Consider the following 21752-nt stretch of genomic DNA (forward strand, 5'->3'; position numbering starts at 1 on the left):
ACCAATAACCGAAACCATTTTAACAAAAAATCAATTTTGCACCAAACTCATTTTAAGCCTAAATCGACCACATATTTAGCTTATTTCTACCCGAAACTGACCAAAAACCGACACAATTTTAACAAAAAATCACTTTTGCACCAACCTTATCTTATGCTTAAATCGACAACATATTCAGCTTAATTGTACCCAAAATCGACCAAAAACCGAAACCATTTTAACAAAAAATCAATTTTGCACCAAACTCATTTTAAGCCTAAATCGACCATATTTAGCTTATTTCTACCCGAAACTGACCAAAAACCGACACAATTTTAACAAAAAATCAATTTTGCACCAACCTTATCTTATGCTTAAATCGACAACATATTCAGCTTAATTGTACCCAAAATCGACCAAGATCACATATTTAGCTTAATTGTACCCAAAATCGACCAAAAACCGAAACCCTTTTAACAAAAAATCAATTTTGCACCAACCTTATCTTATGCTTAAATCGACCACATATTTAGCTTAATTGTACCCAAAATCGACCAAAAACCGAAACCCTTTTAACAAAAAATCAATTTTGCACCAAACTCATTTTGAGCCTAAATCGACCACATATTTAGCTTATTTCTACCCGAAACTGACCAAAAACCGACACAATTTTTCCTTAAAATCAATTTTGCACCAACCTTATCTTATGCTTAAATCGACCACATATTTAGCTTAATTGTACCCAAAATCGACCAAAAACCGAAACCCTTTTAACAAAAAATCAATTTTGCACCAAACTCATTTTGAGCCTAAATCGACCACATATTTAGCTTATTTCTACCCGAAACTGACCGAAAACCGACACAATTTTAACAAAAAATCACTTTTGCACCAACCTTATCCTATGCTTAAATCGACCACATATTTAGCTTAATTGTAACCAAAATCGACCAAAAACCGAAACCATTTTAACAAAAAATCAATTTTGCACCAAACTCATTTTAAGCCTAAATCGAACACATATTTAGCTTATTTCTACCCGAAACTGACCAAAAACCGAAACAGTTTTAACAAAAAATCAATTTTGCACCAACCTTATCTAATGCTTAAATCGACCACATATTTAGCATAATTGTACCCAAAATCGACCGAAACCACATATTTAGCTTAATTGTACCCAAAATCGACCAAAAACCGAAACCCTTTTAACAAAAAATCAATTTTGCACCAAACTCATTTAAAGCCTAAATCGACCACATATTTAAACAAAAAGTCATTTTTGCACCAACCTTACTTATGCTTAAATCGACAACATATTTAGCTTAATTGTACCCAAAATCGACCAAAAACCAAAACCATTTTAACAAAAAAATCAATTTTGCACCAAACTCATTTTATGCCTAAATCGACCACATATTAGCGTATTTACCGAAACTGACAAAAACCGACACAATTAACAAAAAATCACTTTTGCACCAACCTTATCTTATGCTTAAATCGACCACATATTTAGCTTAATTGTACCCAAAATCGACCAAAAACCGAAACCATTTTAACAAAAAATCAATTTTGCTCCAAACTCATTTTAAGCCTAAATCGACCACATATTTAGCTTATTTCTACCCGAAACTGACCAAAAACCGACACAATTGTAACAAAAAATCACTTTTGCACCAACCTTATCTTATGCTTAAATCGACCACATATTTAGCTTAATTGTACCCAAAATCGACCAAAAACCAAAACCATTTTAACAAAAAAATCAATTTTGCACCAAACTCATTTTATGCCTAAATCGACCACATATTTAGCTTATTTCTACCCGAAACTGACCAAAAACCGACACAATTTTAACAAAAAATCACTTTTGCACCAACCTTATCTTATGCTTAAATCGACCACATATTTAGCTTAATTGTACCCAAAATCGACCAAAAACCGAAACCATTTTAACATAAAATCAATTTTGCTCCAAACTCATTTTAAGCCTAAATCGACCACATATTTAGCTTATTTCTACCCGAAACTGACCAAAAACCGACACAATTGTAACAAAAAATCACTTTTGCACCAACCTTATCTAATGCTTAAATCGACCACATATTTAGCATAATTGTACCCAAAATCGACCGAAACCACATATTTAGCTTAATTGTACCCAAAATCGACCAAAAACCGAAACCCTTTTAACAAAAAATCAATTTTGCACCAAACTCATTTAAAGCCTAAATCGACCACATATTTAAACAAAAAGTCATTTTTGCACCAACCTTACTTATGCTTAAATCGACAACATATTTAGCTTAATTGTACCCAAAATCGACCAAAAACCAAAACCATTTTAACAAAAAAATCAATTTTGCACCAAACTCATTTTATGCCTAAATCGACCACATATTTAGCTTATTTCTACCCGAAACTGACCAAAAACCGACACAATTTTAACAAAAAATCACTTTTGCACCAACCTTATCTTATGCTTAAATCGACCACATATTTAGCTTAATTGTACCCAAAATCGACCAAAAACCGAAACCATTTTAACAAAAAATCAATTTTGCTCCAAACTCATTTTAAGCCTAAATCGACCACATATTTAGCTTATTTCTACCCGAAACTGACCAAAAACCGACACAATTGTAACAAAAAATCACTTTTGCACCAACCTTATCTTATGCTTAAATCGACCACATATTTAGCTTAATTGTACCCAAAACCGACCAAAAACCTACACCATTTAAACAAAAAGTCATTTTTGCACCAACCTTATCTTATGCTTAAATCGACAACATATTCAGCTTAATTGTACCCAAAATCGACCAAAAACCGAAACCATTTTAACAAAAAATCAATTTTGCACCAAACTCATGTTGAGCCTAAATCGACCACATATTTAGCTTATTTCTACCCGAAACTGACCAAAAACCGACACAATTTTAACAAAAAATCAATTTTGCACCAACCTTATCTTATGCTTAAATCGACCACATATTTAGCTTAATTGTACCCAAAATCGACCAAAAACCGAAACCCTTTTAACAAAAAATCAATTTTGCACCGAACTCATTTTGAGCGTAAATCGACCACATATTTAGCTTATTTCTACCCGAAACTGACCAAAAACCGACACAATTTTTCCTTAAAATCAATTTTGCACCAACCTTATCTTATGCTTAAATCGACCACATATTTAGCTTAATTGTACCCAAAATCGACCAAAAACCTAAACCCTTTTAACAAAAAGTCATTTTTGCACCAACCTTATCTTATGCTTAAATCGACAACATATTCAGCTTAATTGTACCCAAAATCGACCAAGACCACATATTTAGCTTAATTGTACCCAAAATCGACCAAAAACCGAAACCCTTCTAACAAAAAATCAATTTTGCACCAAACTCATTTTAAGCCTAAATCGACCACATATTTATCTTATTTCTACCCGAAACTGACCAAAAACCGACACAATTTTAACAAAAAATCAATTTTGCACCAACCTTATCTTATGCTTAAATCGACAACATATTTAGCTTAATTGTACCCAAAATCGACCAAAAACCGAAACCCTTTTAACAAAAAATCAATTTTGCTCCAAACTCATTTTGAGCCTAAATCGACCACATATTTAGCTTATTTCTACCCGAAACTGACCAAAAACCGACACAATTTTAACAAAAAATCAATTTTGCACGAACCTTATCTTATGCTTAAATCGACCACATATTTAGCTAATTGTACCCAAAATCGAACAAAAACCGACACCAATTAAACAAAAAGTCATTTTTGCACCAACCTTATATTATGCTTAAATCGACAACATATTCAGCTTAATTGTACCCAAAATCGACCAAGACCACATATTTAGCTTAATTGTACCCAAAATCGACCAAAAACCGAAACCCTTTCAACAAAAAATCAATTTTGCACCAAACTCATTTTAAGCCTAAATCGACCACATATTTATCTTATTTCTACCCGAAACTGACCAAAAACCGACACAATTTTAACAAAAAATCAATTTTGCACCAACCTTATTTTATGCTTAAATCGACCACATATTTAGCTTAATTGTTCCCAAAATCGACCAAGACCACATATTTAGCTTAATTGTACCCAAAATCGACCAATAACCGAAACCATTTTAACAAAAAATCACTTTTGCACCAACCTTATCTTATGCTTAAATCGACAACATATTCAGCTTAATTGTACCCAAAATCGACCAAAAACCGAAACCATTTTAACAAAAAATCAATTTTGCACCAAACTCATTTTAAGCCTAAATCGACCATATTTAGCTTATTTCTACCCGAAACTGACCAAAAACCGACACAATTTTAACAAAAAATCAATTTTGCACCAACCTTATCTTATGCTTAAATCGACAACATATTCAGCTTAATTGTACCCAAAATCGACCAAGACCACATATTTAGCTTAATTGTACCCAAAATCGACCAAAAACCGAAACCCTTTTAACAAAAAATCAATTTTGCACCAACCTTATCTTATGCTTAAATCGACCACATATTTAGCTTAATTGTACCCAAAATCGACCAAAAACTGAAACCCTTTTAACAAAAAATCAATTTTGCACCAAACTCATTTTGAGCCTAAATCGACCACATATTTAGCTTATTTCTACCCGAAACTGACCAAAAACCGACACAATTTTACCTTAAAATCAATTTTGCACCAACCTTATCTTATGCTTAAATCGACCACATATTTAGCTTAATTGTACCCAAAATCGACCAAAAACCTAAACCCTTTTAACAAAAAATCAATTTTGCACCAAACTCATTTTGAGCCTAAATCGACCACATATTTAGCTTATTTCTACCCGAAACTGACCGAAAACCGACACAATTTTAACAAAAAATCAATTTCTCACCAACCTTATCTTATGCTTAAATCGACCACATATTTAGCTTAATTGTAACCAAAATCGACCAAAAACCGAAACCATTTTAACAAAAAATCAATTTTGCACCAAACTCATTTTAAGCCTAAATCGACCACATATTTAGCTTATTTCTACCCGAAACTGACCAAAAACCGAAACAATTTTAACAAAAAATCAATTTTGCACCAACCTTATCTTATGCTTAAATCGACCACATATTTATCATAATTGTACCCAAAATCGACCGAAACCACATATTTAGCTTAATTGTACCCAAAATCGACCAAAAACCGAAACCCTTTTAACAAAAAATCAATTTTGCACCAAACTCATTTAAAGCCTAAATCGACCACATATTTAAACAAAAAGTCATTTTTGCACCAACCTTACTTATGCTTAAATCGACAACATATTTAGCTTAATTGTACCCAAAATCGACCAAAAACCGAAACCATTTTAACAAAAACTCACTTTTGTACCAAACTCATTTTATGCCTAAATCGACCACATATTTAGCTTAATTGTACCCAAAATCGACCAAAAATTAAAACCATTTTAACAAAAAAATCAATTTTGCACCAAACTCATTTTGAGCCTAAATCGACCACATATTTAGCTTATTTCTACCCGAAACTGACCAAAAACCGACACAATTTTAACAAAAAATCACTTTTGCACCAACCTTATCTTATGCTTAAATCGACCAAAATTGTACCCAAAATCGACCAAAAACCGAAACCATTTTAACAAAAAATCAATTTTGCTCCAAACTCATTTTAAGCCTAAATCGACCACATATTTAGCTTATTTCTACCCGATACTGACCAAAAACCGACACAATTTTAACAAAAAATCAATTTTGCACCAACCTTATCTTATGCTTAAATCGACCACATATTTAGCTTAATTGTACCCAAAATCGAACAAAAACCGACACCAATTAAACAAAAAGTCATTTTTGCACCAACCTTATATTATTCTACCCGAAACTGACCAAAAACCGACACAATTTTAACAAAAAATCAATTTTGCACCAACCTTATCTTATGCTTAAATCGACAACATATTCAGCTTAATTGTACCCAAAATCGACCAAGACCACATATTTAGCTTAATTGTACCCAAAATCGACCAAAAACCGAAACCCTTTTAACAAAAAATCAATTTTGCACCAAACTCATTTTAAGCCTAAATCGACCACATATTTAGCTTATTTCTACCCGAAACTGACCAAAAACCGACACAATTTTAACAAAAAATCATTTTTGCACCAACCTTATCTTATGCTTAAATCGACCACATATTTAGCTTAATTGTACCCAAAATCGACCAAAAACCGAAACCATTTTAACAAAAAATCAATTTTGCACCAAACTCATTTTAAGCCTAAATCGACCACATATTTAAACAAAAAGTCATTTTTGCACCAACCTTACTTATGCTTAAATCGACAACATATTTAGCTTAATTGTACCCAAAATCGACCAAAAACCAAAACCATTTTAACAAAAAAATCAATTTTGCACCAAACTCATTTTATGCCTAAATCGACCACATATTTAGCTTATTTCTACCCGAAACTGACCAAAAACCGACACAATTTTAACAAAAAATCAATTTTGCACCAACCTTATCTTATGCTTAAATCGACAACATATTTAGCTTAATTGTACCCAAAATCGACCAAAAACCGAAACCCTTTTAACAAAAAATCAATTTTGCTCCAAACTCATTTTGAGCCTAAATCGACCACATATTTAGCTTATTTCTACCCGAAACTGACCAAAAACCGACACAATTTTAACAAAAAATCAATTTTGCACCAACCTTATCTTATGCTTAAATCGACCACATATTTAGCTAATTGTACCCAAAATCGAACAAAAACCGACACCAATTAAACAAAAAGTCATTTTTGCACCAACCTTATATTATGCTTAAATCGACAACATATTCAGCTTAATTGTACCCAAAATCGACCAAGACCACATATTTAGCTTAATTGTACCCAAAATCGACCAAAAACCGAAACCCTTTCAACAAAAAATCAATTTTGCACCAAACTCATTTTAAGCCTAAATCGACCACATATTTATCTTATTTCTACCCGAAACTGACCAAAAACCGAAACAGTTTTAACAAAAAATCAATTTTGCACCAACCTTATCTAATGCTTAAATCGACCACATATTTAGCATAATTGTACCCAAAATCGACCGAAACCACATATTTAGCTTAATTGTACCCAAAATCGACCAAAAACCGAAACCCTTTTAACAAAAAATCAATTTTGCACCAAACTCATTTAAAGCCTAAATCGACCACATATTTAAACAAAAAGTCATTTTTGCACCAACCTTACTTATGCTTAAATCGACAACATATTTAGCTTAATTGTACCCAAAATCGACCAAAAACCAAAACCATTTTAACAAAAAAATCAATTTTGCACCAAACTCATTTTATGCCTAAATCGACCACATATTTAGCTTATTTCTACCCGAAACTGACCAAAAACCGACACAATTTTAACAAAAAATCACTTTTGCACCAACCTTATCTTATGCTTAAATCGACCACATATTTAGCTTAATTGTACCCAAAATCGACCAAAAACCGAAACCATTTTAACAAAAAATCAATTTTGCTCCAAACTCATTTTAAGCCTAAATCGACCACATATTTAGCTTATTTCTACCCGAAACTGACCAAAAACCGACACAATTGTAACAAAAAATCACTTTTGCACCAACCTTATCTTATGCTTAAATCGACCACATATTTAGCTTAATTGTACCCAAAATCGACCAAAAACCAAAACCATTTTAACAAAAAAATCAATTTTGCACCAAACTCATTTTATGCCTAAATCGACCACATATTTAGCTTATTTCTACCCGAAACTGACCAAAAACCGACACAATTTTAACAAAAAATCACTTTTGCACCAACCTTATCTTATGCTTAAATCGACCACATATTTAGCTTAATTGTACCCAAAATCGACCAAAAACCGAAACCATTTTAACATAAAATCAATTTTGCTCCAAACTCATTTTAAGCCTAAATCGACCACATATTTAGCTTATTTCTACCCGAAACTGACCAAAAACCGACACAATTGTAACAAAAAATCACTTTTGCACCAACCTTATCTAATGCTTAAATCGACCACATATTTAGCATAATTGTACCCAAAATCGACCGAAACCACATATTTAGCTTAATTGTACCCAAAATCGACCAAAAACCGAAACCCTTTTAACAAAAAATCAATTTTGCACCAAACTCATTTAAAGCCTAAATCGACCACATATTTAAACAAAAAGTCATTTTTGCACCAACCTTACTTATGCTTAAATCGACAACATATTTAGCTTAATTGTACCCAAAATCGACCAAAAACCAAAACCATTTTAACAAAAAAATCAATTTTGCACCAAACTCATTTTATGCCTAAATCGACCACATATTTAGCTTATTTCTACCCGAAACTGACCAAAAACCGACACAATTTTAACAAAAAATCACTTTTGCACCAACCTTATCTTATGCTTAAATCGACCACATATTTAGCTTAATTGTACCCAAAATCGACCAAAAACCGAAACCATTTTAACAAAAAATCAATTTTGCTCCAAACTCATTTTAAGCCTAAATCGACCACATTTTAGCTTATTTCTACCCGAAACTGACCAAAAACCGACACAATTGTAACAAAAAATCACTTTTGCACCAACCTTATCTTATGCTTAAATCGACCACATATTTAGCTTAATTGTACCCAAAACCGACCAAAAACCTACACCATTTAAACAAAAAGTCATTTTTGCACCAACCTTATCTTATGCTTAAATCGACAACATATTCAGCTTAATTGTACCCAAAATCGACCAAAAACCGAAACCATTTTAACAAAAAATCAATTTTGCACCAAACTCATGTTGAGCCTAAATCGACCACATATTTAGCTTATTTCTACCCGAAACTGACCAAAAACCGACACAATTTTAACAAAAAATCAATTTTGCACCAACCTTATCTTATGCTTAAATCGACCACATATTTAGCTTAATTGTACCCAAAATCGACCAAAAACCGAAACCCTTTTAACAAAAAATCAATTTTGCACCGAACTCATTTTGAGCGTAAATCGACCACATATTTAGCTTATTTCTACCCGAAACTGACCAAAAACCGACACAATTTTTCCTTAAAATCAATTTTGCACCAAACTTATCTTATGCTTAAATCGACCACATATTTAGCTTAATTGTACCCAAAATCGACCAAAAACCTAAACCCTTTTAACAAAAAGTCATTTTTGCACCAACCTTATCTTATGCTTAAATCGACAACATATTCAGCTTAATTGTACCCAAAATCGACCAAGACCACATATTTAGCTTAATTGTACCCAAAATCGACCAAAAACCGAAACCCTTCTAACAAAAAATCAATTTTGCACCAAACTCATTTTAAGCCTAAATCGACCACATATTTATCTTATTTCTACCCGAAACTGACCAAAAACCGACACAATTTTAACAAAAAATCAATTTTGCACCAACCTTATCTTATGCTTAAATCGACAACATATTTAGCTTAATTGTACCCAAAATCGACCAAAAACCGAAACCCTTTTAACAAAAAATCAATTTTGCTCCAAACTCATTTTGAGCCTAAATCGACCACATATTTAGCTTATTTCTACCCGAAACTGACCAAAAACCGACACAATTTTAACAAAAAATCAATTTTGCACCAACCTTATCTTATGCTTAAATCGACCACATATTTAGCTAATTGTACCCAAAATCGAACAAAAACCGACACCAATTAAACAAAAAGTCATTTTTGCACCAACCTTATATTATGCTTAAATCGACAACATATTCAGCTTAATTGTACCCAAAATCGACCAAGACCACATATTTAGCTTAATTGTACCCAAAATCGACCAAAAACCGAAACCCTTTCAACAAAAAATCAATTTTGCACCAAACTCATTTTAAGCCTAAATCGACCACATATTTATCTTATTTCTACCCGAAACTGACCAAAAACCGACACAATTTTAACAAAAAATCAATTTTGCACCAACCTTATATTATGCTTAAATCGACCACATATTTAGCTTAATTGTTCCCAAAATCGACCAAGACCACATATTTAGCTTAATTGTACCCAAAATCGACCAATAACCGAAACCATTTTAACAAAAAATCACTTTTGCACCAACCTTATCTTATGCTTAAATCGACAACATATTCAGCTTAATTGTACCCAAAATCGACCAAAAACCGAAACCATTTTAACAAAAAATCAATTTTGCACCAAACTCATTTTAAGCCTAAATCGACCATATTTAGCTTATTTCTACCCGAAACTGACCAAAAACCGACACAATTTTAACAAAAAATCAATTTTGCACCAACCTTATCTTATGCTTAAATCGACAACATATTCAGCTTAATTGTACCCAAAATCGACCAAGACCACATATTTAGCTTAATTGTACCCAAAATCGACCAAAAACCGAAACCCTTTTAACAAAAAATCTATTTTGCACCAACCTTATCTTATGCTTAAATCGACCACATATTTAGCTTAATTGTACCCAAAATCGACCAAAAACTGAAACCCTTTTAACAAAAAATCAATTTTGCACCAAACTCATTTTGAGCCTAAATCGACCACATATTTAGCTTATTTCTACCCGAAACTGACCAAAAACCGACACAATTTTACCTTAAAATCAATTTTGCACCAACCTTATCTTATGCTTAAATCGACCACATATTTAGCTTAATTGTACCCAAAATCGACCAAAAACCTAAACCCTTTTAACAAAAAATCAATTTTGCACCAAACTCATTTTGAGCCTAAATCGACCACATATTTAGCTTATTTCTACCCGAAACTGACCGAAAACCGACACAATTTTAACAAAAAATCAATTTCTCACCAACCTTATCTTATGCTTAAATCGACCACATATTTAGCTTAATTGTAACCAAAATCGACCAAAAACCGAAACCATTTTAACAAAAAATCAATTTTGCACCAAACTCATTTTAAGCCTAAATCGACCACATATTTAGCTTATTTCTACCCGAAACTGACCAAAAACCGAAACAATTTTAACAAAAAATCAATTTTGCACCAACCTTATCTTATGCTTAAATCGACCACATATTTATCATAATTGTACCCAAAATCGACCGAAACCACATATTTAGCTTAATTGTACCCAAAATCGACCAAAAACCGAAACCCTTTTAACAAAAAATCAATTTTGCACCAAACTCATTTAAAGCCTAAATCGACCACATATTTAAACAAAAAGTCATTTTTGCACCAACCTTACTTATGCTTAAATCGACAACATATTTAGCTTAATTGTACCCAAAATCGACCAAAAACCGAAACCATTTTAACAAAAACTCACTTTTGTACCAAACTCATTTTATGCCTAAATCGACCACATATTTAGCTTAATTGTACCCAAAATCGACCAAAAACCAAAACCATTTTAACAAAAAAATCAATTTTGCACCAAACTCATTTTGAGCCTAAATCGACCACATATTTAGCTTATTTCTACCCGAAACTGACCAAAAACCGACACAATTTTAACAAAAAATCACTTTTGCACCAACCTTATCTTATGCTTAAATCGACCAAAATTGTACCCAAAATCGACCAAAAACCGAAACCATTTTAACAAAAAATCAATTTTGCTCCAAACTCATTTTAAGCCTAAATCGACCACATATTTAGCTTATTTCTACCCGATACTGACCAAAAACCGACACAATTTTAACAAAAAATCAATTTTGCACCAACCTTATCTTATGCTTAAATCGACCACATATTTAGCTTAATTGTACCCAAAATCGAACAAAAACCGACACCAATTAAACAAAAAGTCATTTTTGCACCAACCTTATATTATTCTACCCGAAACTGACCAAAAACCGACACAATTTTAACAAAAAATCAATTTTGCACCAACCTTATCTTATGCTTAAATCGACAACATATTCAGCTTAATTGTACCCAAAATCGACCAAGACCACATATTTAGCTTAATTGTACCCAAAATCGACCAAAAACCGAAACCCTTTTAACAAAAAATCAATTTTGCACCAAACTCATTTTAAGCCTAAATCGACCACATATTTAGCTTATTTCTACCCGAAACTGACCAAAAACCGACACAATTTTAACAAAAAATCATTTTTGCACCAACCTTATCTTATGCTTAAATCGACCACATATTTAGCTTAATTGTACCCAAAATTGACCAAAAACCGAAAGCATTTTAACAAAAAATCACTTTTGCACCAACCTTATATTATGCTTAAATCGACAACATATTCAGCTTAATTGTACCCAAAATCGACCAAAAACCGAAACCCTTTTAACAAAAAATCAATTTTGCACCAAACTCATTTTAAGCCTAAATCGACCACATATTTAGCTTATTTCTACCCGAAACTGACCAAAAACCGACACAATTTTAACAAAAAATCAATTTTGCACCAACCTTATCTTATGCATAAATCGACAACATATTCAGCTTAATTGTACCCAAAATCGACCAAGACCACATATTTAGCTTAATTGTACCCAAAATCGACCAAAAACCGAAACCCTTTTAACAAAAAATCAATTTTGCACCAACCTTATCTTATGCTTAAATCGACCACATATTTAGCTTAATTGTACCCAAAATCGACCAAAAACCGAAACCATTTTAACAAAAAATCAATTTTGCTCCAAACTCATTTTAAGCCTAAATCGACCACATATTTAGCTTATTTCTACCCGAAACTGACCAAAAACCGACACAATTGTAACAAAAAATCACTTTTGCACCAACCTTATCTTATGCTTAAATCGACCACATATTTAGCTTAATTGTACCCAAAATCGAACAAAAACCGACACCAATTAAACAAAAAGTCATTTTTGCACCAACCTTATATTATTCTACCCGAAACTGACCAAAAACCGACACAATTTTAACAAAAAATCAATTTTGCACCAACCTTATCTTATGCTTAAATCGACAACATATTCAGCTTAATTGTACCCAAAATCGACCAAGACCACATATTTAGCTTAATTGTACCCAAAATCGACCAAAAACCGAAACCCTTTTAACAAAAAATCAATTTTGCACCAAACTCATTTTAAGCCTAAATCGACCACATATTTAGCTTATTTCTACCCGAAACTGACCAAAAACCGACACAATTTTAACAAAAAATCATTTTTGCACCAACCTTATCTTATGCTTAAATCGACCACATATTTAGCTTAATTGTACCCAAAATTGACCAAAAACCGAAAGCATTTTAACAAAAAATCACTTTTGCACCAACCTTATCTTATGCTTAAATCGACAACATATTCAGCTTAATTGTACCCAAAATCGACCAAAAACCGAAACCCTTTTAACAAAAAATCAATTTTGCACCAAACTCATTTTAAGCCTAAATCGACCACATATTTAGCTTATTTCTACCCGAAACTGACCAAAAACCGACACAATTTTAACAAAAAATCAATTTTGCACCAACCTTATCTTATGCTTAAATCGACAACATATTCAGCTTAATTGTACCCAAAATCGACCAAGACCACATATTTAGCTTAATTGTACCCAAAATCGACCAAAAACCGAAACCCTTTTAACAAAAAATCAATTTTGCACCAACCTTATCTTATGCTTAAATCGACCACATATTTAGCTTAATTGTACCCAAAATCGACCAAAAACCGAAACCATTTTAACAAAAAATCAATTTTGCTCCAAACTCATTTTAAGCCTAAATCGACCACATATTTAGCTTATTTCTACCCGAAACTGACCAAAAACCGACACAATTGTAACAAAAAATCACTTTTGCACCAACCTTATCTAATGCTTAAATCGACCACATATTTAGCATAATTGTACCCAAAATCGACCGAAACCACATATTTAGCTTAATTGTACCCAAAATCGACCAAAAACCGAAACCCTTTTAACAAAAAATCAATTTTGCACCAAACTCATTTAAAGCCTAAATCGACCACATATTTAAACAAAAAGTCATTTTTGCACCAACCTTACTTATGCTTAAATCGACAACATATTTAGCTTAATTGTACCCAAAATCGACCAAAAACCAAAACCATTTTAACAAAAAAATCAATTTTGCACCAAACTCATTTTATGCCTAAATCGACCACATATTTAGCTTATTTCTACCCGAAACTGACCAAAAACCGACACAATTTTAACAAAAAATCACTTTTGCACCAACCTTATCTTATGCTTAAATCGACCACATATTTAGCTTAATTGTACCCAAAATCGACCAAAAACCGAAACCATTTTAACAAAAAATCAATTTTGCTCCAAACTCATTTTAAGCCTAAATCGACCACATATTTAGCTTATTTCTACCCGAAACTGACCAAAAACCGACACAATTGTAACAAAAAATCACTTTTGCACCAACCTTATCTTATGCTTAAATCGACCACATATTTAGCTTAATTGTACCCAAAACCGACCAAAAACCTACACCATTTAAACAAAAAGTCATTTTTGCACCAACCTTATCTTATGCTCAAATCGACAACATATTCAGCTTAATTGTACCCAAAATCGACCAAAAACCGAAACCATTTTAACAAAAAATCAATTTTGCACCAAACTCATGTTGAGCCTAAATCGACCACATATTTAGCTTATTTCTACCCGAAACTGACCAAAAACCGACACAATTTTAACAAAAAATCAATTTTGCACCAACCTTATCTTATGCTTAAATCGACCACATATTTAGCTTAATTGTACCCAAAATCGACCAAAAACCGAAACCCTTTTAACAAAAAATCAATTTTGCACCGAACTCATTTTGAGCGTAAATCGACCACATATTTAGCTTATTTCTACCCGAAACTGACCAAAAACCGACACAATTTTTCCTTAAAATCAATTTTGCACCAAACTTATCTTATGCTTAAATCGACCACATATTTAGCTTAATTGTACCCAAAATCGACCAAAAACCTAAACCCTTTTAACAAAAAGTCATTTTTGCACCAACCTTATCTTATGCTTAAATCGACAACATATTCAGCTTAATTGTACCCAAAATCGACCAAGACCACATATTTAGCTTAATTGTACCCAAAATCGACCAAAAACCGAAACCCTTCTAACAAAAAATCAATTTTGCACCAAACTCATTTTAAGCCTAAATCGACCACATATTTATCTTATTTCTACCCGAAACTGACCAAAAACCGACACAATTTTAACAAAAAATCAATTTTGCACCAACCTTATCTTATGCTTAAATCGACAACATATTTAGCTTAATTGTACCCAAAATCGACCAAAAAACCGAAACCCTTTTAACAAAAAATCAATTTTGCTCCAAACTCATTTTGAGCCTAAATCGACCACATATTTAGCTTATTTCTACCCGAAACTGACCAAAAACCGACACAATTTTAACAAAAAATCAATTTTGCACCAACCTTATCTTATGCTTAAATCGACCACATATTTAGCTAATTGTACCCAAAATCGAACAAAAACCGACACCAATTAAACAAAAAGTCATTTTTGCACCAACCTTATATTATGCTTAAATCGACAACATATTCAGCTTAATTGTACCCAAAATCGACCAAGACCACATATTTAGCTTAATTGTACCCAAAATCGACCAAAAACCGAAACCCTTTCAACAAAAAATCAATTTTGCACCAAACTCATTTTAAGCCTAAATCGACCACATATTTATCTTATTTCTACCCGAAACTGACCAAAAACCGACACAATTTTAACAAAAAATCAATTTTGCACCAACCTTATTTTATGCTTAAATCGACCACATATTTAGCTTAATTGTTCCCAAAATCGACCAAGACCACATATTTAGCTTAATTGTACCCAAAATCGACCAATAACCGAAACCATTTTAACAAAAAATCACTTTTGCACCAACCTTATCTTATGCTTAAATCGACAACATATTCAGCTTAATTGTACCCAAAATCGACCAAAAACCGAAACCATTTTAACAAAAAATCAATTTTGCACCAAACTCATTTTAAGCCTAAATCGACCATATTTAGCTTATTTCTACCCGAAACTGACCAAAAACCGACACAATTTTAACAAAAAATCAATTTTGCACCAACCTTATCTTATGCTTAAATCGACAACATATTCAGCTTAATTGTACCCAAAATCGACCAAGACCACATATTTAGCTTAATTGTACCCAAAATCGACCAAAACCGAAACCTTTTAACAAAAAATCAATTTTGCACCAACCTTATCTTATGCTTAAATCGACCACATATTTAGCTTAATTGTACCCAAAATCGACCAAAAACTGAAACCCTTTTAACAAAAAATCAATTTTGCACCAAACTCATTTTGAGCCTAAATCGACCACATATTTAGCTTATTTCTACCCGAAACTGACCAAAAACCGACACAATTTTACCTTAAAATCAATTTTGCACCAACCTTATCTTATGCTTAAATCGACCACATATTTAGCTTAATTGTACCAAAATCGACCAAAAACCTAAACCCTTTTAACAAAAAATCAATTTTGCACCAAACTCATTTTGAGCCTAAATCGACCACATATTTAGCTTATTTCTACCCGAAACTGACCGAAAACCGACACAATTTTAACAAAAATCAATTTCTCACCAACCTTATCTTATGCTTAAATCGACCACATATTTAGCTTAATTGTAACCAAAATCGACCAAAAACCGAAACCATTTTAACAAAAAATCAATTTTGCACCAAACTCATTTTAAGCCTAAATCGACCACATATTTAGCTTATTTCTACCCGAAACTGACCAAAAACCGAAACAATTTTAACAAAAAATCAATTTTGCACCAACCTTATCTTATGCTTAAATCGACCACATATTTATCATAATTGTACCCAAAATCGACCGAAACCACATATTTAGCTTAATTGTACCCAAAATCGACCAAAAACCGAAACCCTTTTAACAAAAAATCAATTTTGCACCAAACTCATTTAAAGCCTAAATCGACCACATATTTAAACAAAAAGTCATTTTTGCACCAACCTTACTTATGCTTAAATCGACAACATATTTAGCTTAATTGTACCCAAAATCGACCAAAAACCGAAACCATTTTAACAAAAACTCACTTTTGTACCAAACTCATTTTATGCCTAAATCGACCACATATTTAGCTTAATTGTACCCAAAATCGACCAAAAACCAAAACCATTTTAACAAAAAAATCAATTTTGCACCAAACTCATTTTGAGCCTAAATCGACCACATATTTAGCTTATTTCTACCCGAAACTGACCAAAAACCGACACAATTTTAACAAAAAATCACTTTTGCACCAACCTTATCTTATGCTTAAATCGACCAAAATTGTACCCAAAATCGACCAAAAACCGAAACCATTTTAACAAAAAATCAATTTTGCTCCAAACTCATTTTAAGCCTAAATCGACCACATATTTAGCTTATTTCTACCCGATACTGACCAAAAACCGACACAATTTTAACAAAAAATCAATTTTGCACCAACCTTATCTTATGCTTAAATCGACCACATATTTAGCTTAATTGTACCCAAAATCGAACAAAAACCGACACCAATTAAACAAAAAGTCATTTTTGCACCAACCTTATATTATTCTACCCGAAACTGACCAAAAACCGACACAATTTTAACAAAAAATCAATTTTGCACCAACCTTATCTTATGCTTAAATCGACAACATATTCAGCTTAATTGTACCAAATCGACCAAGACCACATATTTAGCTTAATTGTACCCAAAATCGACCAAAAACCGAAACCCTTTTAACAAAAAATCAATTTTGCACCAAACTCATTTTAAGCCTAAATCGACCACATATTAGCTTATTTCTACCCGAAACTGACCAAAAACGACACAATTTTAACAAAAAATCATTTTTGCACCAACCTTATCTTATGCTTAAATCGACCACATATTTAGCTTAATTGTACCCAAAATTGACCAAAAACCGAAAGCATTTTAACAAAAAATCACTTTTGCACCAACCTTATCTTATGCTTAAATCGACAACATATTCAGCTTAATTGTACCCAAAATCGACCAAAAACCGAAACCCTTTTAACAAAAAATCAATTTTGCACCAAACTCATTTTAAGCCTAAATCGACCACATATTTAGCTTATTTCTACCCGAAACTGACCAAAACCCGACACAATTTTAACAAAAAATCAAATTTTGCACCAACCTTATCTTATGCATAAATCGACAACATATTCAGCTTAATTGTACCCAAAATCGACCAAGACCACATATTTAGCTTAATTGTACCCAAAATCGACCAAAACCGAAACCCTTTTAACAAAAAATCAATTTTGCACCAAACTCATTTTAAGCCTAAATCGACCACATATTTAGCTTATTTCTACCCGAAACTGACCAAAAACCGACACAATTTTAACAAAAAAATCATTTTTGCACCAACCTTATCTTATGCTTAAATCGACCACATATTTAGCTTAATTGTACCCAAAATCGACCAAAAACCGAAAACCATTTTAACAAAAAATCACTTTTGCACCAACCTTATATTATGCTTAAATCGACAAACATATTCAGCTTAATTGTACCCAAAATCGACCAAGACCACATATTTAGCTTAATTGTACCCAAAATCGACCAAAAACCGAAACCCTTTTAACAAAAAATCAATTTTGCACCAAACTCATTTTAAGCCTAAATCGACCACATATTTAGCTTATTTCTACCCGAAACTGACCAAAAACCGACACAATTTTAACAAAAATCAATTTTGCACCAACCTTATCTTATGCTTAAATCGACCACATATTTAGCTTAATTGTACCCAAAATCGACCAAGACCACATATTTAGCTTAATTGTACCCAAAATCGACCAACAACCGAAACCCTTTTAACAAAAAATCAATTTTGCACCAAACTCATTAAGCCTAAATCGACCACATATTTAGCTTATTTCTACCCGAAACTGACCAAAAACCGACACAATTTTTCCTTAAAATCAATTTTGCACCCTTATCTTATGCTTAAATCGACCACATATTTAGCTTAATTGTACCAAAATCGACCAAAACCTAAACCCTTTTAACAAAAAATCAATTTTGCACCAAACTCATTTTGAGCCTAAATCGACCACATATTAGCTTATTTCTAACCGAAACTGACCGAAACCGACACAATTTTAACAAAAAATCATTTCTCACCAACCTTATCTTATGCTTAAATTGACCACATATTTAGCTTAATTGTACCCAAAATCGACCAAAAACCGAAACCATTTAAAAAAAAATCAATTTTGCACCAAACTCATTTTAAGCCTAAATCGACCACATATTTAGCTTATTTCTACCCGAAACTGACCAAAAACCGAAACAATTTTAACAAAAAATCAATTTTGCACCAACCTTATCTTATGCTTAAATCGACCACATATTTAGCATAATTGTACCCAAAATCGACCGAAACCACATATTTTAGCTTAATTGTACCCAAAATCGACCAAAAACCGAAACCCTTTAACAAAAAATCAATTTTGCACCAAACTCATTTAAAGCCTAAATCGACCACATATTTCAACAAAAAGTCATTTTTGCACCAACCTTACTTATGCTTAAATCGACACATTTAGCTTAATTGTACCCAAAATCGACCAAAAACCGAAACCTTTTAACAAAACTCACTTTTGTTACCAAATCATTTTATGCCTAATCGACCACATATTTAGCTTAATTGTACCCAAAATCGACCCAAAAACCAAACCATTTTAACAAAAAAATCAATTTTGCACCAAACTCATTTGAGCCTAAATCGACCACTAATTTAGCTTATTTCTACCCGAAACTGACAAAAACCGAACAATTTTAACAAAAAATCACTTTTGCACCACCTTATCTTATGCTTAAATCGACCACATATTTAGCTTAATTGTACCCAAAATCGACCAAAAACCGAAACCATTTTAACAAAAAATCAATTTTGCTCCAAACTCATTTTAAGCCTAAATCGACCACATATTTAGCTTATTTCTACCCTACTGACCAAAAACCGACACAATTTTAACAAAAAATCAATTTTGCACCAACCTTATCTTATGCTTAAATCGACCACATATTTAGCTTAATTGTACCCAAAATCGAACAAAAACCGACACCAATTAAACAAAAAGTCATTTTTGCACCAACCTTATCTTATGCTTAAATCGACAAATATTCAGTTAATTGTACCCAAAATCGACCAAGACCACATATTTAGCTTAATTGTACCAAAATCGACCAAAAACCGAAACCCTTTTAACAAAAAAATCAATTTTTGCACCAAACTCATTTTAAGCCTAAATCGACCACATATTATCTTATTTCTACCCGAAACTGACCAAAAAACCGACACCAATTTTAACAAAAATCAATTTTGCACCAACCTTATCTTATTCTTAAATCGACAACATATTTAGCTTAATTGTACCCAAAATCGACCAAAAACCGAAACCCTTTTAACAAAAAATCAATTTTGCTCCAAACTCATTTTGAGCCTAAATCGACCACATATTTAGCTTATTTCTACCCGATACTGACCAAAAACCCGACACAATTTTAACAAAAAATATAATTTTGCACCAACCTTATCTTATGCTTAAATCGACCACATATTTAGCTTAATTGTACCCAAATCGACCGAAACACATATTTAGCTTAATTGTACCCAAAATCGACCAAAAACCGAAACCCTTTTAACAAAAAATCAATTTTGCTCCAAACTCATTTTAAGCCTAAATCGACCACATATTTAGCTTATTTCTACCCGATACTGACCAAAAACCGACACAATTTTAACAAAAAATCAAATCTGCACCAACCTTATCTTATGCTTAAATCGACCACATATTTAGCTTAATTGTACCCAAAATCGACCAAAAACCGACACACAATTAAACAAAAGTCATTTTTGCACCAACCTTATCTTATGCTTAAATCGACAACATATTTAGCTTAATTGTACCCAAAATCGACCAAAAACTGAAACCATTTTAACAAAAAATCAATTTTGCACCAAACTCATTTTAAGCCTAAATCGACCACATATTTAGCTTATTTCTACCGAAACTGACCAAAAACCGACACAATTTTAACAAAAAATCAATTTTGCACCAACCTTATCTTATGCTTAAATCGACAACATATTTAGCTTAATTAAACCCAAAATCGACCAAAACCGAAACCCTTTTAACAAAAAATCAATTTTGCAACCAAACTCATTTTAAGCCTAAATCGACCACATATTTAGCTTATTTCTACCCGAAACTGACCAAAAACCGACACAATTTTAACAAAAAATCAATTTTGCACCAACCTTATCTTATGCTTAAATCGACCACATATTTAGCTTAATTGTACCCAAATCGAACAAAAACCGACACCAATTAAAAAAAGTCATTTTTGCACCAACCTTATCTTATGCTTAAATCGACAACATATTCAGCTTAATTGTACCCAAAATCGACCAAGACCACATATTAGCTTAATTGTACCCAAAATCGACCAAAAAACCGAAACCCTTTTAACAAAAAATCAATTTTGCACCAAACTCATTTTAAGCCTAAATCGACCACATATTTATCTTATTTCTACCCGAAACTGACCAAAAACCGACACAATTTTAACAAAAATCAATTTGCACCAACCTTATCTTATGCTTAAATCGACACATATTAGCTTAATTGTTCCCAAAATCGACCAAGACCACATATTTAGCTTA

This window comes from Drosophila miranda, unplaced genomic scaffold (genome assembly GCF_003369915.1).
Source record: "Drosophila miranda strain MSH22 unplaced genomic scaffold, D.miranda_PacBio2.1 Contig_AX1_pilon, whole genome shotgun sequence".
Taxonomy (NCBI): Eukaryota; Metazoa; Arthropoda; class Insecta; order Diptera; family Drosophilidae; genus Drosophila; species Drosophila miranda.